At 39.2% G+C, this 25,849-nt stretch overlaps 1 long non-coding RNA gene across 1 annotated transcript in view; it reads left to right on the top strand.

The window, feature by feature from the left end:
* LOC133540934 (uncharacterized) overlaps window positions 1-25,849 on the top strand; it is a 192,908-nt gene that overhangs the window by 89,097 nt on the left and 77,962 nt on the right. Inside the window, exon 2 of the long non-coding RNA XR_009803765.1 lies at window positions 14,874-14,980. This is a non-coding gene — a long non-coding RNA (uncharacterized LOC133540934). The remainder of the gene's footprint in view (window positions 1-14,873; window positions 14,981-25,849) is intronic.

Raw genomic sequence — 25,849 nt, 5'->3', positions numbered from 1 at the left:
AAGCTCTACATAAAACAAGAATGGGAAAGAATTCCTCTTTCAAAGCTTCAACAATTAGTTTACTCAGTTCCCAAACATTTATTGAGTGTTGTTAAAAGAAAAGGTGATGTAACACAGTGGTGAACATGCCCTTTCCCAACTACTTTGGCACGTGTTGCAGCCATGAAATTCATGTTAATTAGTTTATATTGACATCTAACACAATTTCCCAACTCATATGGAAACAGGGTTTGTATTGCGAGTAAATGCAGTAGTTTTGTGGAATATTGTAATAATAATAATATACAGCATTTACTTTGGAGAGCGAGCTGTATGTCCTTTAACGGCAAACACACCATCAGCTGCCTTTTTTTTTTTTTTTGCAGTTGTGATATTATTTTAGCCTCCTTTACTGGCCTTAGACTCATTCTACTTCAGAATGGTGGTGACTAGCAATTCTGTGCTTCATTTGCTTTGCCAAGTCATGTTTCCTGATGATTTCTTTCTTTAATTCGATGAATATCACTATAGCACTGTCCTTTATGCTCACTTTCTTCGTTTTCATGCTTGAATATGCAAAGTTGTATCAAACACTAGCTATTAGCTAATGCTGGTGTAAACTGCACTGCCATTGAGGTTGTCAGGGATTGAGGTTCATCAACGTACACACGGCGTCTGTTCCGAGTCAGACCGGAAGTTTTGGTCGGATCCTGCAGGGTTCTCTGTCCACATCCGAGCCGAATGCGACCCAACAACAATTAGCCGAGAGGGACAGCTGGTATCTGGAACAACACGCCACTGTATTTGCTTCCTTCCCTGTATCAGTTAGTTTGCTACTTTCTGCAAAACAAGCAAGTTTGGAATAGAAAACCTTAACACACCGCAGGGGGAACACCTGCATTATGAGTGGAGCAGCCAAAAGATCTAACAAATATCTGCAGCAACATCTTTAACACAGGTTTGCACCAACATTCAATAGCACGTCGTGTTTTTTTTGTGGGAATTCTGCTATGAGCAGCATATTATTCATCACAACAAAGCCTTAAAGGCGGTGCTGTAAAAATGTGGCGTGTCTAATCAGCAAAGCAGCATGAAACTAATCATTAGTTATTTGGGTAAAATAAATAGAACTTGCATAACCAGTCCTCTTCAAAAAAAATTTAAAAAATGACGACTCCCGCTTTAATTTGCTCAAAAGGAGAGAAAGGTTTCTAGAGCTTCTAAAAGTGTAACGAGGTCTTTTTTTAGTTCCGCCTGTGACCTGCACTTGTGACTCATTTTCCTCGCATAACTCAGGCAAGTGAAAGTCAGTCAGAAGTATAGTTGTGCGATATATCAGTATCAATATAGTACCGCCATACTAATGAATCATTTCCGGTATTATACCCTTTCTGAAATGTACCACTTCCGCACCCGCGACGAAGTAACGTCATGTCATTGCTGGTTTTCGAGCAGAATAGCATGTTCGGCAGCGCACAATCACGGAGTACTAACAAGCAGACACAGTGTGTTGACAGAAAAGGGAGAACGGACGCATTTTGGCTTGAAAAGTAACAATAAAGGTGAACTCATAACACTGAAACGCCCTCAGAAAGAGATGTTTTAAGGCATGGGTGTCAAACTCTGGCCCGCGGGCCAAATCTGGCCCGCCATGTTATTTAATTTGGCCCTTGAGGCAATATCAATTTAGCATTAGCGCTGGCCCGCCGGTGTTATACAGCGTCGGTGCCGCTGTAACACCGCTAATACTCATACTTGCCAACCCTCCTAATTTTCCCGGTAGTCTCCCGAAGTTCAGTGCCTCCCGAAAATCTCCCGGGGCAACCATTCTCCCGAATTTCTACCGATTTCCACCTGGACAACAATATTGGGGGTGTGCATTTAAGGCACTGCCTTTAGCGTTCTCTACAACCTGTCGTCACGTCCGCTTTTACTCCATACTAACAGCGTGTCACATAATATTTATGGCTTTTACACACACACACACGCACAAGTGAATGCAAGGCATACTTGGTCAACAGCCATACATGTTACACTGAGGGTGTCCGTATAAACAACTTTAGCACTGTTACAAATATGCGACACACTGTGAACCCACACCAAACAAGAATGACAAACACATTTCGGGTAAAAGAAAAGAACAAATACCCAGAACCCCTTGCAGCACTAACTCTTCCGGGAAACTTCCAGCAAACTGACCAATAATTAACGTTTTATTCATGCATTTCCTTTTGCTACTTCAAGGATTGAATGTTTGGTTCATTCAGTATTGTTATTTTATTTTCAAATGTATTATTAGCCTGTGGAAAAAAATGGATATTTACCTCAGAAGATTGCAAATAGAAAAAAAGGCATAAAGTTTTTATTTAAATTTGATTTGATATGCCATTGATATTTTTTTTAATTATTATTATTATTTGAAACTGGATTTTGCATGTCACTAAAGTTATATAAGCCTTGCTTGTTCAATATTTAATGCAAAACTTGTTTGGGTCCCTATTAAAAGGTTAATTTGTTCAACCTTGGCCCGCAGCTTTGTTCCGTATAAAATTTTGGCCCAGTTTGTATTTGAGTTTGACACCCCTGCTTTAAGGCAAGGGTGTCAAACTCAAATACAGAGTGGGGCAAAAATCTAAACTGAACAAAGCCGCGGGCCAAAGTTGAACAACGTAACCTTTTAAAAGGCACCCAACAAGTTTTGCATTGAATATTGAACAAGCAAGGCTTATATAACTTTTATAGTGACATGCAAAATCGAGTTTTGTTGGTAGCGGTGGTGTATATTGTAGCGTCCCGGAAGAGTTAGTGCTGCAAGGGTCTCCGGGTATTTGTTCTGTTGTGTTACGGTGCGGATGTTCTCCCGAAATGTGTTTGTCATTCTTGTTTGGTGTGGGTTCACAGTGTGGTGTGACAGTGTTAAAGTTGTTTATACGGGCACCCTCAGTGTGACCTGTATGGCTGTTGACCAAGTATGCATTGCATTCACTTGTGTGGGAGAAGAAGCCGCACATATTACGTGACTGGGCCGGCACGCTGTTTGTATGGAGGAAAAGCGGATGTGAAAACAGGTTGTAGAGGATGCTAAAAGTAGTACCTTTAAGGCAGCCCCCAATATGGTTGTCCAGGTGGAAGTTCGGGTGAATGGTTGCCCCGGGAGATTGAAATTCGGGATTCTCCTGGAAAAATCGTGTGGGTTGGCAAGTATGAGAATTAGCGTTGAATGCGGTGATACAGCGGCACCGTCACTGTATAACACCGGCGGGCCAGCTCTAATGTTAATTTATTATTGCCTCAAGGGCCAAATTAAATTACACGGCGGGCCAAATTTGGCCCGCGGGCCAGAGTTTGACACCCAAGCTTTAAGGCCTTAAAGCCCAAGCTGATTTTTTTTAATTTCTCTTTGCTATTTGGGCTTATTGGACCCTAAATAGATTATAAACAAAAAGTAATGTCTTTTATATGATGTACTTCAGTGGTCCTCAACTTTTTTGTAGCTGCGGACCGGTCAACGCTTGATCATTTGGGGGGGGGTCGGGTGGGGACTCTTTTTTTTTTTTTTTTTTTTTTTTTGTCATGAAAAAGGGAGTTTTTTCGGGTTGGTGCACTATTTGTAAGTGTATCTTTTGTTGTTTATGTTGATTTAATAAAAAAAAAAAAATAATAATAAAAATTTGTTTTGTAGAAAAATTAAAAAATAAAAATTAAAAATTATAAAAAATTATTCTGCGGCCCGGTACCAATCGAGCCCGGTGGTTGGGGACCACTGATGTACTTAGTCCGTAAGTACACACATTTTTACATCATGTGTAGTGACATGCCACTGTCTTTTTTTGCACTTTTTTTTTTCCAAATTCAATTGTATGTTATACTCTTCTGACACCACCAGATGGCAGTGTAAGTGTCCACATAAGTGGCCATAAGACCCCAGTTCAGTAGTGAACACCATTTTTGAAATAAGAGCTAAAAGGTGCTGTCCACGCATGTGGCCAATTAAGCCTTTAGAGGTTAAGATATGGCTAGTAAGCTAGCAGCTAACATCCATCCGCCGTCGGCAGTATTTTACCTACTTCTAAATAACTAATCCTGGTCACCATGGCAATAAATAAAGTAAGTTTCTTACAATTATCATCCCTGCAGGACGAGGAATAGCTAAACACCGCGATGTCGCCGGCATCAAAATGTAAACAAACGCCATTGGTGGATCTACATCTAACATCCACTGTAATGATACCAAGTACAGGCACGTACCTTGTCGATACTACTATGATTACATCAATGTTTATTGGCATCACATCTTCTTAAGTTTTTTTTTATGTATATTATGTTTATAAACTCAGGAAATATGTCCCTGGACACATTAGGACTTTGAATATGACAAATGTATGATCCTGTAACAACTTGGTATCGGATTAATACCTAAATTTGTGGTATCATCCAAAACTAATGTAAAGTATCAAACAACAGAAGAATAAGTGATTATTACATTTGAACAGAAGTGTGGATAGATCATGTTAAAAGAGAAAGTAGGCAGATATTAACAGTAAATGAACAAGCAGATTAATAATAATTTGTCTACCATTTGTCCTTAATAATGTTGACACAATAAAAGAATGATAAATGACACAATATGTTACTGCATACGTCAGCAAACTAATTATCAATCAATCAATCAATGTTTACTTATATAGCCCTAAATCACTAGTGTCTCAAAGGGCTGCACAAACCACCACGACATCCTCGGTAGGCCCACATAAGGGCAAGGAAAACTCACACCCAGTGGGACATCGGTGACAATAATGACCCAGTGGGACGTCGGTGACAATGATGACTATGAGAACCTTAGAGAGGAGGAAAGCAATGGATGTCGAGCGGGTCTAACATGATACTGTGAAAGTTCAATCCACAATGGATACAACACAGTCGCGGGAGTCCAGTCCAAAGAGGATCCAAGACACAGCAGCGAGAGTCCCGTTCACAGCGGAGCCAGCAGGAAACCATCCCAAGCGTAGGCGGACCAGCAGCGCAGAGATGTCCCCAGCCGATACACAGGCGAGCAGTACATGGCCACCGGATCGGACCGGACCCCCTCCACACGGGAGAGTGGGACATAGAAGAAAAAGAAAAGAAACGGCAGATCAACTGGTCTAAAAAGGGAGTCTATTTAAAGGCTAGAGTATACAAATGAGTTTTAAGGTGAGACTTAAATGCTTCTACTGAGGTGGCATCGCGAACTGTTACCGGGAGGGTATTCCAGAGTACTGGAGCCCGAACGGAAAATGCTCTATAGCCCGCAGACTTTTTTTGGGCTTTGGGAATCACTAATAAGCCGGAATCCTTTGAACGCAGATTTCTTGCCGGGACATATGGTACAATACAATCGGCAAGATAAGATGGAGCTAGACCGTGTAGTATTTTATACGTAAGTAGTAAAACCTTAAAGTCACATCTTAAGTGCACAGGAAGCCAGTGCAGGTGAGCCAGTACAGGCGTAATGTGATCAAACTTTCTTGTTCTTGTCAAAAGTCTAGCAGCCGCATTTTGTACCAACTGTAATCTTTTAATGCTAGACATGGGGAGACCCGAAAATAATACGTTACAGTAGTCGAGGCGAGACGTAACAAACGCATGGATAATGATCTCAGCGTCTTTAGTGGACAGAATGGAGCGAATTTTAGCGATGTTACGGAGATGAAAGAAGGCCGTTTTAGTAACGCTTTTAATGTGTGCCTCAAAGGAGAGAGTTGGGTCGAAGATAATACCCAGATTCTTTACCGTGTCGCCTTGTTTAATTGTTTGGTTGTCAAATGTTAGAGTTGTATTATTAAATAGAGTTCGGTGTCTAGCAGGACCGATAATCAGCATTTCCGTTTTTTTGGCGTTGAGTTGCAAAAAGTTAGCGGACATCCATTGTTTAATTTCATTAAGACACGCCTCCAGCTGACTACAATCCGGCGTGTTGGTCAGCTTTAGGGGCATGTAGAGTTGGGTGTCATCAGCATAACAGTGAAAGCTAACACCGTATTTGCGTATGATGTCACCTAGCGGCAGCATGTAGATGCTGAAGAGTGCAGGGCCAAGGACCGAACCCTGGGGAACTCCACACGTTACCTTAACGTAGTCCGAGGTCACATTGTTATGGGAGACACACTGCATCCTATCAGTAAGATAAGAGTTAAACCAAGACAGGGCTAAGTCTGACATACCAATTCGTGTTTTGATACGTTCTAATAAAATATTATGATCGACGGTATCGAAAGCAGCGCTAAGATCGAGGAGCAGCAACATAGATGACGCATCAGAATCCATCGTTAGCAATAGATCATTAGTCATTTTTGCGAGGGCTGTCTCCGTCGAGTGATTTGCCCTGAAACCGGATTGAAAGGTTTCACATAGATTGTTAGACGCTAAGTGTTCATTTAACTGCTCCGCAACAATTTTTTCAAGGATTTTTGAAATAAAGGGAAGGTGAGACACCGGTCGGTAATTTACCATGAGGTCAGGATCGAGGTTAGGTCTTTTAAGAAGAGGATGAATAACCGCTTTTTTGAATGCTAGGGGAACAGTGCCCGAGGAGAGTGATAAGTTTATAATATTTAGCACTGATGGACCTAATAATACAAAGAGTTCCTTGATCAGTTTCCCAGGAAGAGGGTCAAGTAAACATGTTGTCTGTTTTATTCCCTTAACACGTAACAATTCCTCTAATGTTATTTCCTCAAAACGAGAGAAACTATTTTGGAGGGCAGTATCCGCCGTATATGCAATCGTGTCAGTGTTAATAGAACCCCGTTGTAGCTGGGACGCATTGTCTTTAATCTCCTTTCTAATGACTTCAATTTTCTTACTAAAGAATTGCATAAAGTCATCAGCTGAGTGGGTTAAGCTACTGGAAGGAGTCCCTTGTTGGGTTAGCGATGCTACCGTACTAAACAAAAATTTAGGATCGTTTTTATTACGGTGGATGAGATTTGAGTAATATTTAGCTTTAGCTAAGGTAAGCATGCGTTTATAAGTTATTAAACCATCACTCCATGCTTGATGGTGCACCTCAAGTTTAGTCGTGCGCCATTTGCGTTCCAGCTTTCTGCATAATAATTTCTGAGCTCTAGTTTCTTCTGTAAACCACGGGGTGCGCTTTTTTGGAGCCTTTTTTAACTTTAGCGGTGCTATGTTATCAATGGTTTCGCGCAGGGCGTCGTTAAAGTTGTTAGTGAGGTTATCAATAGAGCCCACATACTTTGGGAATGGTGCCATTACCGAGGGCAGTAGGTCCGCAAGAGTTGTCGTTGTGGCTGTATTAATGTTGCGGCTGCTATAGCAGTTATTATTATTATTAGTTTGACGAACATGCGTCTGAACCTCGAATTTTATAAGGTAATGATCGGACAATACTTTAGTATACGGGAGTATCGTAACTTTGGAAACGGTGATGCCCCTGACAAGCACTAGGTCTATCGTATTACCGTTGCGATGCGTGGGTTCATTTATTATTTGTGTGAGACCACAGCTATCAATTACAGTCTGGAGCGCTACGCACGGTGGGTCCGATGGGGTATTCATATGGATATTAAAGTCCCCCATTATGATTATATTATCGGCGTGTGTCACTAGATCAGCAACGAACTCTGAGAATTCATTAATAAAGTCCGAATAGGGCCCTGGGGGGCGGTAGATAACAGCCAGGTGTAGAGGCAGCGGTGTGACAGACCTCATAGTAAGCACCTCAAACGATTTATATTTATTATTTATGTTAGGACTAAGGTTAAAGTTTTCGTTGTATATTAGTGCGACCCCCCCACCCCTTTTGAGCGGACGGGCAATATGCGCATGTGTAAAGTTAGGAGGACATGCCTCATTTAGCGCAAAAAAGTCGTTTGGTTTAAGCCAGGTTTCGCTGAGACCGATGACGTTAAGATTGTTGTCTCTGATAATATCATTAACTAACAACGTTTTGGGAGACAATGATCTTATGTTTAAAAAACCTACATTATAGGTAGTGGGCTGTTTTAGGGAGTTTTTGATCAAATTATCCGTAGTAGCAATATTAATAATGTTGTGTTTATTATGCCCAGTGCATTTAGTATAGTTACGACCATATCTAGGAATTGATACGACAGGAATTTTCCGATTGTTTGATTGTTGCTTTGATAAACTGCACGCATCATGGTTAGCCACCTCAGTAACGGGGATTTTCCGATTGTTTGTTTGTTGCTTTGATAAACTGCACGCATCATGGTTAGCCACCTCAGTAACGGGGATTTTCCGATTGTTTGTTTGTTGCTTTGATAAACTGCACGCATCAAAGTTAGCCACCTCAGTAAAACACATGTCCAACTCTGAAACACTCAAAGCAGAAACAACTTGTTCTAATTTAACAGACTCCTTACCCAGACCAGTAGTCGCGCATTTTCCATCTAAATCCGTCTTCGGGATGGAGGAAAGTGGTGTTCTGTGGGGATTAGGAGTCTTTGTTTGTTTACTTACTAATAAAAGACAAATTGTCTACTACAGGGGTCAGCAACCTAAAATGTTGAAAGAGCCATATTGGTCCAAAAATACAAAAACAAATCTGTCGGGAGCCGCGAAAAATTAAAAGCCATATTACATACAAATAGTTTGCCATGACATATAAATTGAATTATAAGGACTTAAAGGAAACCAAATGAACTCAAATATAGCTACAAATGAGGCATAATGACGCAATATGTACATACAGCTAGCCTAAATAGCATGTTAGCATCGATTAGCTTGCAGTCATACAATGACCAAATATGTCTGATTATCACTCCACACAAGTCAAAAACATCAACAAAACTCACCTTTGTGCGTTCATGCACAACGTTAAAAGTTTGGTGGACCAAATGAGACAGAAAAAGAAGTGGCATACACGTCTTAGAAAGTCGGAGAAAGTTGTACATGTAAACAAACTACGGTGAGTTCAAGGCCCGCCAAAATTAGTAAGACAAAATAGCGCTTGTCATATACTCGAATAAGTGAAGCATGTTTCATGTAAATAGTGTGCTTTATAACAATTAATGAGGTTTGTGTCATTTTTGTCCTCCTACAGTGGGGGTCGGCAACCCGCGGCTCTGGAGCGCGCCTAGTGGCTCTCAGGAGCTTTTTCAAAAATATATGAAAAATGGAAAAACATTTTTTTTGTTTTAATATGGTTTCTGTAGGAGGACAAAAATGACACAACTCCCAAATTGTTATAAAGCATGGTAGATAGATAGATAGATAGTACTTTATTTATTCCTTCAGGAGAGTTCCTTCAGGAAAATTAAAAGCTGCTGTTTATATTAAACATGCTTCACTGATTCGAGTACTTGGTGAGCGCCGTTTTGTCCTACTAATTTTGGCGGGCCTTGAACTCATCGTAGTTTGTTTGCATGTATAACTTTCTCCGACTTTCTAAGTTGTGTTTCATGCCACTTCTTTTAGTGTCTCATTTTGTCCACCAAACTTTTAACGTTGTGCATCAATGCACAAAGGTGAGTTTTGTTGATGTTATTGACTTGTGTGGAGTGCTAATCAGACATATTTGTTCACTGCATGACTGCAAGCTAATCGATGCTAACATGCTATTTAGGCTAGCTGTATGTACATATTGCATCATTATGCCTCATTTGTTGGTATATTTGAACTCATTTAGTTCCTTTAATTCCTCATAGTTCAATTTATATCTCATGAAATACATTATCTGCATGTAATATGGCTTTTAATTGTTTGAGGCTCTAGGCGGATTTGTTTTTGTATTTTTGGTCCAATATGGCACTTTCAACATTTTGGATTGCCGACCCCTGTCCTACAGAAACCATATATTAAAGCAACAAAAACAAAAAAAACAAAAAAAAAATATATATATATATACATATATATATATATATATATATATACATATATATATATATATATATATATATATATATATATATATATATATATATATATATATATTTACATTTTTCCCCTTACCTTTTTCCTATTCGTCATACATTTTTGAACAAGCTCCAGAGAGCCACTAGGGCGGTGCTAAAGAGCTCGGGTTGCCGACCCCCGGTCTAGTATGTTCACTGTTTTATTTAAGGACAAACTTGCAATAAAAAAAATATGTTTAATGTACCCTAAGTTTTTTTGTTAATATAAAGCCAATAATGAAAATTGTTTGTGGTCCCCTTTATTTAGAAAAATACCGAAACGTATCGAAATAATTTTGGTACCTTTACCAAAATATTGGTATCGGGACAACACTAGCCAGGAGTCATTCAAAAAAGCCAAGCGGAACAACTGGCCCATTTAAAGGCCTACTGAAACCCACTACTACCGACCACGCAGTCTGATATTTTATATATCAATGATGAAATATTAACATTGCAACACATGCCAATACGGCCGGTTTAGTTTACTAAATTGCAATTTTAAATTTCCCGCAAAGTTTCATGTTGAAAACGTCGCGGTATGATGACGAGTGCGTTTGACGTCTCGGGTTGTAGCGCAGATTATTTTCCAGCCCGATCCAAGCTATAAGTAGTCTGCTTTAACCGCATAATTACACAGTATTCTGGACATCTGTGTTGCTGAATCTTTTGCAATTTGTTCAATTAATAATGGAAAAGTCAAAGTAGAAAGATGGAGGTGGGAAGCTTTTAGCCTTTAGCCACAAAAACACAGCCGGTGTTTCCTTGTTTAAAATTCCCGAAGATGAAGCTTTACTATGGATCAGAGCGGTTAAGCGAACATGGATCCCGACTACATGTCAACCGACAGTTTTCAGTGAGAAAATGGTGGTAATAAATCACCTCTTACCGGAGACATCAGTGGAGCTTCCGTCCTGCTGCAGCTGCCGTGACTTCCCTCAGATACTGTGGCGTCAAAACACCCGTGGCCACACCCCTCCGACTTTCAGGTACTATTTAATCTCACTAAAACACAATAAGCAGATATGGGATTTTCCAGAATTATCCTAGTAAATGTGTCTAATATCTGAATTGCTCTCACTGCAATCGCCTTTTTTTTAAAAAAAACATTCCAATCCTTCACTCTAAATTTCCTCATCCAAAAATCTTTCATCCTCGCTCAAATTAATGGGGAAATCGTCGCTTTTTTGGTCCAAATCGCTCTAGCTGCTGCTGGCTATGATTGTAAACAATGTGAGGATGTAAGGAGCCCTACAACCCGTGACGTCACACGCATATCATCTGCTACTTCCCGTACAGGCAAGGCTTTTTTATTAGCGACCAAAAGTTGCGAACTTTATCGTGGATGTTCTCTACTAAATCCTTTCAGCAAAAATATGGCAATATCGCGAAATGATCAAGTATAACACATAGAATGGACCTGCTATCCCCGTTTTAATAAGAAAATCTCATTTCAGTAGGCCTTTAAAATCGTAATTTCCGGCTCGGACATCCCTGGTTTTGACCACTTTGATAACCGTGTTAGCGTAAAAATGGTCCGGGGCAAAAATAACTATCACTGTGTTTGGGAACTTTGATCTGACGCAGATACGGAGCAAAAACCGGCGCTCGAATTGTAGCCCGTCAAATGCGGAAGGTTCCTGAGGCCCTGCCATGAAACCTTGTTATGACTGGCAGACTTTTCTTTGGCAACATCTCAAGCCACTTCTGCACACTATGTGCCAAAGTAAAATATCATTTTACATCTTTTTCTCTCTGCCTTTTTTTCTTATTTTTTTTGCAAAACAACTTTTCCTTGTGTCGCTGATATACGCCGCGAGTTATGTAAACAGCACTTCACTCTAGATTCCAAGTAGGGATTGGGACCAGCTGTCCGTAGAAGCCAAAGCCCAGCGTCGGTCATTTCACCTTTTGTTCAAAAGTGTTAGAGTCCCGGTGAAGAGCTATGGCGTCTGCAAGCCGACCCTCCTGCGCTCCGTCACGGTCACGTTGTCCAAACTGCCAGCGATTCCACGCCAGGCGGGGTCAAAGTGAAGAGTCGAGTACTCCACTCTCAATGCCGTTTTCAACGCAGTTATGTGTCTACTTTGATATAAATGACGTCTATGTTAAACACTGTCAGATATTCTACGTTACATTTCCACGGCGCCTCCATGCTTTTTTGAACTCGATGCCTCCTTTCAGACTTATATCATGAATTATGTTTTAAGGACTTTTCCCACACTTTGATCCAGAAGGGCTCTCTTACTTAAAGGGGATTTGCACTTTTTTTTGGTTCATTTTGCCTATTGTTGACATTCTTCATGAGAGACATGATGACGAATGTTTGCTTTTTTTAATGCATTCTAACTATGGTTTTTAAGAGCTTATAAAGCTCTTAAAAACATCCAAACACCTCCAATAAGGTGTTATATATATATAGTCAGGATCAAAAAGTTTACATACACTTGTAAAGGACATAGTCATGGTTGTCTTGAGTTTCCAATTCTTTCAATCAATCAATCAATCAATCAAAGTCTATTTATATAGCCCTAAATCACGAGTGTCTCAAAGGGCTGCACAAGCTCGGCTCGGATCCCACAGAACTTTCCTCCAGAAGGTCTTATCTTTGTCCATGTGATGTCAGATGAAACACACATTGAGCTGTTAGGCCACAATACCCAGTAATATGTTTGGAGGACAAAAGGTGAGGCCTTTAATCCCAGGTACACCATGCTTACCATCAAGCATGGTGGTGGAAGTATCATGTCCTTGGCCTATTTTGCTGCCAATGGAACTGGTGCTTTTAAATGAGACCGTGAAAAAGGAGGATTAGCTCCAAATTCTTCAGGACAACTTAAAATCATCAGCCTCGGAGGTTGGGTCTTGGCCGCAGTTGGGTTTTCCAACAGGACAATGACCCCGAACACACGTCAAAAGTGGTAAAGGAATCAGGCTAGAATTAAGGTTTTGGAATGGCCTTCCCAAAATCCTGACTTAAATGGGAACATTATCACAATTTCAAAAGGGTTAAAAACAATAAAAATCTGTTCCCAGTGGCTTGTTGTATTTTTTGAAGTTTTTTTTCAAAATGTTACCGGTCCCGGAATATCCCTAAATAAAGCTTTAAAGTGCCTTATTTTCGCTATCTTCGAAACCACTATCCATTTCCCTGTGACGTCATACAGTGCTGCCAATGTAAACAAACAATGGGAATACCACAGCAAGATATAGTGACATTAGCTCGGATTCAGACCCGGATTTCAGCGGTTTAAGCGATTCAACAGATTACGCAGGTATTGAAACAGATGGTTGGAGTATGAAAGTAATGAAGAAACTGAAGCTGTTGAGCGAATAGCTATTGACGCTATTCATAGCCATAGCTTGGCTGAATAGCTGCGTTAGCATCGCCGGTAAAATGTGCGGACCAAACGATCAGGACTTTCGCATTTTGTGATAATAGAGCAACTTAAATCTGTCGATTGGTAAGTGTTTTTTTCGCATTAAATGTGGGGGGAAGGAAACGTAATATATTTGCAAATGCATCTGCAGGTTATCCATACATCTCTGTGCCATGTCTGCTTTAGCACCGCCGGTAAAATGTGCAGACCAATGATCGGAAGTTTCGCATCTTGTGACACTGGATCAACTTAAATCCGTCGATTGGTAAGTGTTTGTTTGGCATTAAATGTGGGTGGAGGGAAACGCTGGATGAAAATACAGTTTCAAATGTACATACTGCTAGCCTAAATAGCATGTTAGCATCGATTAGCTGGCAGTCACGCCGCGACCAAATATGTCTGATTAGCACATAAGTCAACATCAACAAAACTCACGTTTGTGATTTTGTTGACTTTATCATTGCAAATGCATCTGCAGGTTATCCATACATCTCTGTGCCATGTCTGTCATCGCCGGTATATAGCATGTTAGCATCGATTAGCGTATCATGTTAGCATCGATTATCGTAGCATGGTAGCATCAATTAGCTGGCAGTCACGCCGCAACCAAATATGTCTGATTAGCACTTAAGTCAACAAAAAACTCACCAAATGCATCTGCAGGTTATCCATACATTTCTGTGTCATGTCTGTCATCGCCGGTCAAATGTGAAGTTACTTTGGTACATTCAATGGGGGTCTGGCGGCAGATTTCTTGCCAGTGGTGCAACTTGAATCCCTCCCTCTTAGTGTTGTTACACCCTCCGACAACACACCGACGAGGCATGATGTCTCCAAGGTTCCCAAAAATAGTCGAAAAAACTGAAAATAACAGAGATGAGACCCTTGTGTGAAATGTGTAGAAAATGAAAATGGCGATTGTATTACCTCGGTGATGTCACGTTCTGACGTCATCACCACCAGAGCAATAAACAGAAAGGCGTTTAATTCACCAAAATTCACCCATTTAGAATTCGGAAATCGGTTAAAAAAAAAAATGGTCTTTTTTCTACACCTTCAAGGTATATATTGACGCTTACATAGGTCTGGTGATAATATCCCCCTTTAAACATTCGGACAATGCTGAAGAAACCAGTCCGTGTCAGAAAACCAACACATTTAGCTGAACTGCACCAATTTTGTCAAGAGGAGTGGTCAACAATTCAACCAGAAGCTTGTGGATGGCTACCAAAAGTGTCTTATTGCAGTGAAACTTGCCAGGGGACATGTAACCGAATATTAACATTGCTGTCTGTATACTTTTGACCCAGCAGATTTCAGTAGACCCATAATAAATTCATTAAAAAAACTGTGCTCCAATCAAAAATAACAAGAGTTGTAGAAATTATTGGAAACTCAAGACGGCCATGACATTACGTTCTTTACAAGTGTATGTAAACTTTTGATCGTGACTGTGCATGCTTTAAGTATATGTAATGTAGTAACAAGCCTTTGTTATGTTTAATATTTACGTATTTGGATCATTTTAAGAATGCATGTCGCATTGATTTTAATGATGTTCATATATTCACAATATTTCCCATATATTCCCATTTAGATGAAGAATGACTCGTAATCCTGGCAAAGAAAAGGGGAGTGGAGCCTAAACTGGCTGTCAAAGTGTACCAACTTGTCGGATTACGTCTTCCTCCTTCTACTATCCAGGTGAGAGGCATGATTAATAATCTACAATAAAGTTTGATGAGGAAGCAGTTAATCAGTTGATCACGTCAACAATGGCACACAAGCAATAGTTTGTCTGCAATAACACTTATAATAACAATATCACTATTGCTTAGATCAGGGGTCACCAACGCGGTGCCCGCGGGCACCAGGTAGCCCGTAAGGACCAGATGAGTAGCCCGCGGGCCCGTTCTAAAAATAGCTCAAATAGCAGCACTTACCAGTGAGCTGCCTCGATTTTTTTAAAATTTTATTTATTTACTAGCAAGCTGGTCTCGCTCTGCTCGACATTTTTAATTCTAAGAGAGACAAAACTCAAATAAATTTTGAAAATGCAAGAAAATATTTTATAGACTTGGTTTTCACTTGTTTAAATACATTCATTTATTTTTTTACTTTGCTTCTTATAACTTTCAGAAAGACAATTTTACAGTAAAAATACAACCTTTAAAATGATTTTAGGATTTTTAAACACATATACCTTTTTACCTTTTAAATTACTTCCTCTTCTTTCCTGACAATTTAAATCAATGTTCAAGTACAAGAATAATATATACATTTTAATTAAATTCTTTATTTTAGCTTCTGTTTTTTCAACAAAGAATATTTGTGAAATATTTCCTCAAATTTATTATGACTAAAATTCAAAAACATTATTCTGGCAAATTTAGAAAATCTTTAGAATCAAATTTAAATCTTATTTCAAAGTCTTTTGGATTCCTTTTAAAATGTTTGTTCTGTAAACTCTAGAAGAAATAATGATTTGTCTTTGTTAGAAATATAGCTTGGTCCAATTTGTTATATATTCTAACAGATTGCAGATTGGATTTTAAACTATTTAAAACATGTCATCAAAATTCTAAAATTAATCTTAATCAGAAAAAAATACTAATTATGTACCATAAGTTCTTTTTTTTCTTTTTTTTCAAAAAGATTCGAATCAGCTAGTTTTTCTCTTCTTTTTTTCGGTTGAATTTAGAATTTTAAAGAGTCGAAATTGAAGATAAACTATGTTTCAAAATTAAATGTCCATTTTTTTCCTGTTTTCTCCTCTTTTAAACCGTTCAATTAAGTGGTTTTTTCATCATTTATTCTCTACAAAAAACCTTCCGTAAAAGGAAAAAAAAATGTACGACGGAATGACAGACAGAAATACCCATTTTAAAAAATATATATATAGATTTATTTATTAAAGTTAAATTGAGCAAATTGGCTATTTCTGGCAATTTATTTAAGTGTGTATCAAACTGGTAGCCCTTCGCATTAATCAGTAACCAGGAAGTAGCTCTTGGTTTCAAAAAGGTTGGTGACCCCTGACTTAGATAATATTCAAGTCATGAAATGTGAATGGAGTATTGTCGGTGCTTTTAGGATGATTATTTATTGCATTTTATGGGCAGAATAGACTATCTCTAATTGGCTCCGTTGTAAGCGGACTGGTATTTATGAGTATCATCATGATTCGTAGCCCGGATCATGTTTTGTTATTTTCTGTTAGTTTTGGACTCCTTTAGTTCCTGTTTGTGCACCTCTGGGATTGTTTGAGTGGGGATAAATTGGGTTCACCTGCCTCTGGTTCGTGGTCGGCATGCTCACCTGTTGTCGACCACTAATCAGAGAGCTATTTATTCACCTTTCTCGCCACGCTCAGTCTGGCTTGATTGTTTGCTCCAGGCAACAGTCACGTTAGTATTTCTTGTCTCCGAGTTTATACTTCCTGTGCGAAGGGGTAACCTTAGCTTCCCGTGCGATCGGCACGTTTTCTGTTTTTGGTATGTTTTTGATTTTTGAAAATTAAATCATTAGTCCCCAACCTTTCTTTTTGTATCCGCGGACCGGTCAACGCTTAATAATTTGTCCCGCGGCCCGGGGGATGGGGAGGGGGTTGCCTTTTTTTTTTTTTTTTTTTTTCTTTGTCATGAAAAACGGAGGTTTTTTGGCATGAAAAAGGGAGGTTTGTGTGGTTGGTGCAATAATTGTAAGTGTATATTGTGTTTTTTATGTTGATTTAATAAAAAATAAAAAAAACATTTATTTTTTATTTTTTTTAATATAAATGGATAAAAATTTATTCTGCGGCCCGGTGGTTGGGGACCACTGAATTAAATTATGTACCTACCTGCACGCCTTGTAGTCCGTCTCCATCCCGGGAGAACCAACCCCGTAGAAAGATGCCCCCCCCCCCACACACGTGACAGTTTATTTACGAGTTCCATCCATCCATTTACTACCGCTTATTCCCTCTTGGAGTCGCGGGGGGCGCTGGCGCCTATCTCAGCTACGATCGGGCCGAAGGCGGGTTACACCCTGGACAAGTCGCTGCGAGTTAAAATGCATTAATAAACATTGTGGAAGTGCAGTTCCCCTTCAAATGTGCAGCTAAAATAAACTATTGTTTGTTTTTAAAAATTTTGGGTTAAACATTTAAAAAAAAAATATATATATATACTGTCTTTTTTTTGTAACATAAGGCGCACCCGGTTATAAGTGAAGTGAAGTGAATTATATTTATATAGCGCTTTTTCTCTAGTGACTCAAAGCGCTTTACATAGTGAAACCCAATATCTAAGTTACATTTAAACCAGTGTGGGTGGCACTGGGAGCAGGTGGGTAAAGTGTCTTGCCCAAGGACACAACGGCAGTAACTAGGATGGCGGAAGCGGGAATCGAACCTGCAACCCTCAAGTTGCTGGCACGGCTGCGCTACCAACCGAGCTAAACCGCCCACTGTCAATAATGGGTCTATTCAGATATTATTTTCATATAAAATGTGCACCGGATTATAAGGCGCATTAAAGGAGATTTATTATGATTGTATTGCTGCATTTAAAATACTTCTGAGTGCGGGGGTCGGCAACCCGCATGCGGCTCTTTAGCGCCGCCCTAGTGGCTCTCTGGAGCTTTTTCAAAAATGTCTGAAAAATGGAAAATGATGAGGGGGAAAAAAATATAAAAAATATATTTTCTGCTTTAACATGGTTTCCGTAGGACAAACATGACACAAACCTCCCTAATTGTTATAAAGCACACTATTTGTATTAAACATGCTTCACTGATTCGAGTATTTGGCGAGCACCGTTTTTTCCTACTAATTTTGGCGGGCCTTGAACTCACCGTAGTTTGTTTACATGTCTAACTTTTTCCGACTTTCTAGTATTTGTTTTGTCTCCTTTTTTTCCTCCAAACTTTTAACGTTGCGCATGAATGCACAAAGGTGAGTTTTGTTGATGTTATTGACTTGTGTGGAGTGCTAATCAGACATATTTGGTCACTGCAAGCTAATCGATGCTAACATGCTATTTAGGCTAGCTATATGTACATATTGCATCATTATGCCTCATTTGTTGGTAGATTTGAGGTAATTTAGTTTTCTTTAAGTCCTCTTATTTCAATTTATATCTCATGACACACTATCTCAGGGGTGTCCAAACTTTTTCCACAGAGGGCCGCACACGGAAAAATTTAAGCATGCGGGGGCCCATCCATCCATCCATTTTCTGCCGCTTATTCCCTTTCGGGGTCGCGGGGGGCGCTGGCGCCTATCTCAGCTACAATCGGGCGGAAGGCAGGGCACACCCTGGACAAGTCGCCACATTTTGATATTTTTCATTTTCCAACCATAACAAAATATATGGATTTTTTTTTTTTAATCCTTAGGGCTCCTGGGGAGCATAGAGAGTCTCAGTCACTAAAATGTTAAAAATAAGTCAAATTATTATTATTATGTTTTCTTTAATGCTTACAGTAAATCTCTATATCAACTTGAGGTTGATATAGAGTAAAACAAATAAGGTTTTATGCCTTTTCTGTCAAAGACAACTTAGTTTTTTATAGTAAAACTGAAAAGTGCAGTATTTAGATGGATAGATAGATAGATAGATAGATAGATAGATAGATAGATAGTACTTTATTGATTCCTTCAGGAGAGTTCCTTTATTTAGCAATTAAAGCCCTCAAAGATCAATAATACAGGACACCATTGATTTTAATTATTTAATAGTTTTGAGTAATCACAGTGAAAAGTTAAATAAAATCATATTAAATATATTTGAGATCCAAAAGGTTCCCCACTCACAAAGTGATACCTTTTTTTTTACTTTTAACACTTAAAATTTCAAGATCAACTTCCGATATATCTGTCAATTTTAAGTTTGAACTATTATTTTGTTTTTTTTACGCTCTTTTGTCAAAACGTTGATGTCTTTATATGGCAACCACACAACATATGCAATATTTTTTCCACATAAAACATATTAAAGTGATATTTTTTAAGTCATAATTCATTATAACAGATTCTTTGTCCTTTTTTTTTTGAGTAATGGAAAAAAAAGAAAGTAAAGACAAAAGGAACAAAAAAAAACTGCCTGCATGGCAGCTTTTTGTCAACATTGCCACTTTTTCTCCTTAGATTTCACCTCATTCAACTTTTTTACATTTTTTTTAATTTTTGCAATAATATCAATTTTGCAATTTTTGCAGAATGTGTGGCGGGCCGGTAAACGATTAGCTGCAGGCCGCAAATGGCCCCCGGGGCCGCACTTTGGATACCCCTGCAATATCTGTATGTAATATGGCTTTTAATTTTTTAAATATTTTTACCATTGATTGCATGCATGATCATTACAGGAACATTTCTCTCATTCGGATAAAGACATTCTACCTGTTCTGGAATCAGGTCAGTTTGAGCATTTGAAAACACATAGGGATTGTTTTTGGATACATTTTTCTCAAAAATCTACAGTTGTTCATACTTTAATTTTCAAATCTACCTTCTTTCACCCTTTTAGGACAACCTTTTTTGCATTTATGATATAGAACAATTAAGTGGTTCACAGCAGAGTGTAAAATCCCCACCAGGCTTGAGCAGTCCTAATTTGGATCAGCGCTAATTCCGACATGTGGCTCACGTTTGTCACTCAAATTCATGCATTATTCACAGACAAAAATACCTAAAATTACAATATCTGCCGCACACGGACAAACATGCAGTTGACAACTTTGGCTGAAGTGAACTTGGTGTCTTCCCCTTTTGAAATAAATTTATGTTATGTTATCAAATATTTTGTCATCCACCTTAAAGGAGAACTGCACTTTTTGGGGGGAATTTTGCCCATCATCCAAAATCTTTATGTGGAAAAAATAGCACTACACACACTTTTATATGCATATACTAAATAGTGAAAATTTGATAGTAAGAGGCGGCGTACAATGAAGATAATGGGAATACGATCTATTGAAAAGCCTTCTATAAACTATTCAGGACATTTCCAACACTGTATAATATACATGTTGTAAGTCCATCCATCCATCCATCCATCCATCCATCCGTCCATCTCCTTCCACTTATCCGAGGTCGGGTCGCGGGGGCAGCAGCCTAAGCAGGGAAGCCCAGACTCTCCTCTCCCCAGCCACTTTGTCCAGCTACATATGCAATATAGTAACCGGTACCTTCATGATAACATGTACTATTTACAGTAGTTTGCTCATTTTAAACAGTACCACATTTTTATTGACTGCAATGCAACGAACGCTACATCAGCGAAGGGAGCACGTTCTGTGTTTGCTACCACTTTGTGAGCCTTGAGGGTTACCACCTAGCGCAGGGGTAGGGAACCTATGGCTCGGGAGCCAGATGTGGCTCTTTGGATGACTGCATCCGGCTCTCAGGTAAATTTGAGCTGACTCTGCTTAACACGATAAATAATGAATAATGTGTGTTAAAAATGATGTTCAAAATATAAAACATCATCGTGCATTTTTAATTCGTCCATTTGTTTTCTACCGCACCTGTTCAAGAAGAAGTTGCGTTGATGGTAAGAAGTTATTTATTTATTATTGGTTAGTGTGGGGCTTGCCCTCCTGGGGGTTCTTCAGACCACCAAGAACCGACATTAGACCCTGTTTTAGGGTTACAATATAGTTTCATTTTTCAATATTTTCTCTAAGTTGTTTTCCAGCAATTGTCTTTTTCTCTTTCGTTCTGGCTCGCGCGCTGGCTCCAGCCCCAACCCCGTCTCTCCTGGCTGCTGCTTATAACATAGCGACAGGTGATTAGGTAACAATCCCCAGGTGGGCCATCAACGCACCTGTCGCTGATTTCGAGGCCGGTCCTGGCAACACCCCGCTTCGCTGCAGGCCCGCAGGCCACGCCCCCTCCACAGTTAGCTTCAGAATAACAATGTTATTACAAAGAATAAAATACATTTTATACTCTAAAAATGTTAGTCTTACTTAAAAAGGCACGTGTTTGGTTGTGTTCAGGGTTAAAAAAATATTTTACGGCTCTTACGGAAATACATTTTAAAATATTTGGCTTCTTGGCTCTCTCAGCCAAAAAGGTTCCCGACCCCTGACCTAGCGCCATTGTTAAACGTATCAAATAAGAACATGAAACAGTCACTTGCAACGTCCCCCTCCAGTCGGGATGGTTGTATTTTTCAGCACTTGTGCTTTCATTGAGCAGGTACGGAATAATACTCACTCCTCAGATAAACTAAATGCGTCACAGCAATACTGTGATGGTTCCATTTGCCGAGAGCCAAAGTTGACCAACTTCTTGGCTTGATGCTACGACTTTCTACTATTCAGTTAAGATGCATGATTTATAACCGAGCAGAAAAAGTAGTTCCTCCGTGTTAGCTCTTACAATACCAATGTGGCAATAGCTTAGTTTATACATAGGTATGCATGTAATTGGGGTGTTATTAAAAAAAAATTAAAATGTGTTTTTTAGAATATTACCGACATTGTACAAGCATTTTTCACTGTTTAAAATTTTCACAGACAAGGATAAGATGTGTGTTCTTGTCTCATATAAGGATTGTGGATGATGGGCAAAATTAAAAAAGAAAGTGCAACATTCTCTAATTCCAATTAATGGTTAGTTTGTCCAAATCTGAGTCTTTTATATTGTCCTAAAATGGGAAATCAAACAATTAAGGCATGGTGGACATATTTATATAAAACAATATTGCCTTCCTTTTTACTTCCTACAAACCAACTGTTTGGAATTTGCTCAACTTGTTAGGTTTTCATCGACGGCAACGTCAGTGGATATGTCCATATATGGTTAAATTTTACACAAAGAGCTTTTGCGCGCGTCCGCCATTATAGTCCAAAACTTTCGTCTTGGCCGGTAACACCAGGCCGTGCTTTTATGTTGGTTTTTTTTTGGTGTTCTCTGGTGTTTTGTGTTAGTTTCTCTCCGGTGCTTTTTTTTTTGTCGACCTTTGTAGTTTTGTTTGTGTTTTTTCATGGCTGCTTCACTTCTGTCCTGTAACATTTCCCCTCACCTGTTTTCTGTTTGCAATTAAGACTATTTAAGTTACTTTGGTTATCGGGTCATTGTTGATGCTGCTGTTATCTGTTTACTACGGACAATCCTTTTTCATGCTAGGTCAGGGGTCGGGAACCTTTTTGGCTGAGAGAGCCAAAAAGCCAAATAATTTAAAATATATTTCCGTAAGAGCCATATAATATTTTGTTTAACACTGAACACAACTAAACACGTGCATTTTTAAGTAAGACCAACATTTCTAGAGTATAATAGGTCTCTTATTCTTTGTCATAACATTGTTATTCTGAAGCTAACTGTGGAGGGGGCGTGGCCTGCGGGCCTGCAGCGACAGGTGCGTAGATGGCCCACCTGGGCCTTGTTTTCTAATCACCTGTCGCTCTGTTATAAGCAGCAGCCAGGGGGAGAGACTGGGTCGGGGCTGGAAATACTATTGCTGGAAACTTATTGAAAAATAAAACAATATTGTAACCCTGAACCAGGCTCTCATGTCAGTGCTTGGGGGTCTGAAGAACCCCCAGGTGGGCAAGCCCCACACTAACCAATAATAAATAAATAACTTATTACAATTAACGCAACTTCTTGAACAGGTGCAGTAGAAAACGGATGGATGGATTAAAAATGTATGAGAATGTTTTATATTTTGAAAATTTAACATTGTGATTACAAGTGGAATTATTCATAACTTATCGTGTTAAGCAACGTCAGCTGAGATTTATCAGAGAGCCACATCTGGCTCTAGAGCCATAGGTTCCCTACCCCTGTGCTAGGTTCTAGTACGCTCCTACTTTGTGGACGCCATCTGTTCCACGTTTCATAGTAAGTGCTTTTTGCTGTGTTCCAGCGTTTTGCTTTGTGTCTGTAATAGTCTGGCCATTTAGAGCACTTCCCTTCTGCTCTCGCTTTTTTTTAATGCTTCTTTAATTAATAAACACCCCTTTTTACTTCACGCTTCTACCTCGTTCATCTGCATCCCTAAAATCACAACAACCTCCAACGCATCGTTTATCAACGCACGGCAGCTTTTTGTGGCTCATACATCCTTCACTGTTGCAATTTCTAATAAAATAAAACATATAGTTCAAACGTATATAGTAGATTCGATATGGAAGTGCTAAAAATTAGAACATGGCTGACAAGAAGAAGACAGAGATTATGCAACATTTTGACCAAAGAACCACCATTACATGTTATGTAGAGCAGTGTTTTTCAACCATTTTTGAGCCAAGGCACATTTTTTGCGTTGAAAAAATCCAGAGGCACACCACTAGCAGAAATCATTAAAAAACAAAACTCATTCGACAGTAAAAAGTCATTGTTGGATATGACTTTAAGCCAAGCATGCATCAATATAGCTCTTGTCTCAAAGTAGGTGTACTGTCACCACCTGTCACATCACACCGTGACTTATTTGGAGTTGTGTACTGTTTTACTTCTTGTCTTGCGTTCCTATTTTAATGGCTTTTTCTCTTTTTTTGGTATTTTCCTGTAGCAGTTTAATGTCTTCCTTTAAGCGAAAATTTCCCGCATCTACTTTGTTTTAGCAATCAAGAATATTTCAGTAGTTTTTATTCTTCTTTGTGGGGACATTGTTGATAGTCATGTCATGTTCGGATGTACATTGTGGACGTCGTCTTTGCTCCACAGTAAGTCTTTGCTGTCGTCCAGCATTCTGTTTTTGTTTACTTTGCAGCCAGTTCAGTTTTGGTTTCATCCCGCATTGCTTTCCCTTAGCTTTAATGCCTTTTCTTAGGGGCACTCACCTTTTGTTTATTTTTGGTTTTTACATTGTAGACGTCGTCTTTGCTCCACAGTAAGTCTTTGCTGTCGTCCAGCATTCTGTTTTTGTTTACTTTGCAGCCAGTTCAGTTGTAGTTTTGTTCTGCATAGCTTTCCCTTAGCTTCAATGCCTTTTCTTAAGGGCACTCATCTTTTGTTTATTTTTGGTTTTTACATTGTGGACGTCGTCTTTGCTCCACAGTAAGTCTTTGCTGTCGTCCAGCATTCTGTTTTTGTTTACTTTGCAGCCAATTCAGTTTTAGTTTTGTTCTGCATAGCTTTTCCTAAGCTTCAATGCCTTTTCTCAGGGGCACTCACCTTTTGTTTATTTTTGGTTTTTACAAAGACATGCACCTGGGGATAGGTTGATTGGCAACACTAAATTGGCCCTAGTGTGTGAATGTGAGTGTGAATGTTGTCTGTCTATCTGTGTTGGCCCTGCGATGAGGTGGCGACTTGTCCAGGGTGTACCCCGCCTTCCGCCCGATTGTAGCTGAGATAGGCTCCAGCGCCCCCCGCGACCCCAAAAGGGAATAAGCGGTAGAAAATGGATGGATGGACATTGTGGACGTCGTCTTTGCTCCACAGTAAGTCTTTGCTGTCGTCCAGCATTCTGTTTTTGTTTACTTTGCAGCCAGTTCAGTTTTAGTTTCGTCCTGCATAGCTTTCCCGTAGCTTCAATGCCTTTTCTCAGAGGCACATTTTCTTTTGTTTATTTTTGGTTTTTAGTTACCTTTTTACCTGCTTACTGCCTCCCGCTGTTTTGGACATCTACAAAGAAATTAGTCACCGGCTGCCACCTACTGATATGGAAGAGTATTACACAGTTACTTTGTTGAGTTCTAGACAGTACAGAGACTCAAAAACAACACATACTTTGCAGACTGCAAAAAATATTTTTTTACCCAAATAGGTGAAATTAGATACATAGATTACCTTTTGCACTATATTAATTTATATTATGTGTTTTCAACTTTGTACTTTTTTTTAATCATTATTATTTTTTAAAGTCATTGTCTGAAATAAATAAATAAAAGAATAAATGAAAATGAAAAATTTGATAATCTCCCACGGCACACCAGACTGTATCTCACGGCACACTGGTGTGCCACAGCACAGTGGTTGAAAAAAACTGATGTAGACCACAAGAAAGTTTTTTAAATGTAGAAAACCAAATCCTAATATGACCCGCTTTTAACAATTTGTTGGTTTGATCTCAGTAAAGCTCCTGCCGCTGAACTAAATCAGGTTTAATAATGGATCCTTGTGTGACGTTCACCCTTCTCTGTCAAATAAAATTCAATAAGCACAGTTTTGTATTAGAGGGAATAACAAAAAAAAAAAAAAACCTGCATATGCTTAGCTGCGGCACATGTTGAGGCATAAGGCGACTTGGATTTTTCAAGCAGAAAACACAGGATTAAGGACACCGGCAAACAACCGGAAATATGACGGAAAACTTCATAAGCGGAGGAAAAAAAATATCGCTGTGAAATTAATCCCAGGCTGGCCTCGCATTCAAATCAGGGGTAATCGACTTTTTTTAAAACATTTTTTTTTCAGCAGTATGTTGTGATTTACAAAAGCTGTGGGTTTGTGTGAAGATGGGCCAACGTGTTGCAGTAAGATGCTGCCGAAAGGAACAAAGAGGCACATGATTAGATAATCATGTGTTCATTTCCAAGGCTACATTTCCTGAAACACGGATTTTGGCAGGCAGGTTTTTGCATATGAACAGGCCATCATTTATTATATTTGGCCTCGTTTATGTCATCTTC

The sequence above is a fragment of the Nerophis ophidion genome, linkage group LG22, assembly GCF_033978795.1.
Source record: "Nerophis ophidion isolate RoL-2023_Sa linkage group LG22, RoL_Noph_v1.0, whole genome shotgun sequence".
Lineage (NCBI taxonomy): Eukaryota > Metazoa > Chordata > Actinopteri > Syngnathiformes > Syngnathidae > Nerophis > Nerophis ophidion.
This window is presented reverse-complemented; position numbering and strand designations above follow the sequence as displayed.